Below are 809 nucleotides of genomic sequence, written 5' to 3'. Positions count from 1 at the left end.
TGCAGCCTGTTCCCAGAATCTTAGTGGTAAGATATTTCTGAAGCGTGTTTGAATGGTTTCTGATGCTCTGGAGATGCGAGGAGCTGGTCAGGCAATTGCCTGACTATCCACTTTAGACTACTTAGGGGAAAGGGAGGTGTTTGGAGTGATTTGGAGTTAGCAGCACCAGGGGAAAACATACAGTTGCTCAACAGGAATTATATTTCTGACAGTGCATTCAGTAATGTTATTCCTACAACATGCTCCAGAATGCTGCAAATTCCCCTTCGTCTTTCCTTACTGTCCTGGGCTGCAAAGTCCAACTCTGGGTTTGAAGAAGCTCCTCTCACTGCGGACAGGGCTGGCAGCAGAGCCCATGGGGCTCGCTTTTTCTCTCTGTGGTCTGGACATTCATGGAGAGCTTGGAGGGGAGCTGGAAAAAGGAACTAAGAAAAGCAACTGTTTGGTAGACACAAGTTTGCTCGGTAGTGCTCTGCATCTTCACTGGAAAACAAATAGGGCCTTGGAAAATTTACATGGGCAGGGCTGTGCGGGCAGCAGGGCTTTTGGAGGGTGAGCAGGGACGGGCAGGAGGGATCGCTTGGGGGAGAGGAAAACAACTCTTCAATGCTGGTGATGCCTCTAGTGTTTAATTTATTTTGGTTGTCTCAAACCATTCATGATTTCGATTGAGCCAGGATGAGTTGAACCAAGGGTTCAGCGGTTCTCCTCTGAGACTGGGGTCGCACAGGAGACCTAAGGGTCTCCAGCTTGGGGACCCATGGGGACAGGTCTACTTCTGTCTCAGCCAACATGCTGATTTTGGGTTG

The sequence above is a fragment of the Nestor notabilis genome, unplaced genomic scaffold (genome assembly GCF_000696875.1).
Source record: "Nestor notabilis isolate BGI_N333 unplaced genomic scaffold, ASM69687v1 scaffold14040, whole genome shotgun sequence".
NCBI classification, from domain to species: domain Eukaryota; kingdom Metazoa; phylum Chordata; class Aves; order Psittaciformes; family Psittacidae; genus Nestor; species Nestor notabilis.
This window is presented reverse-complemented; position numbering follows the sequence as displayed.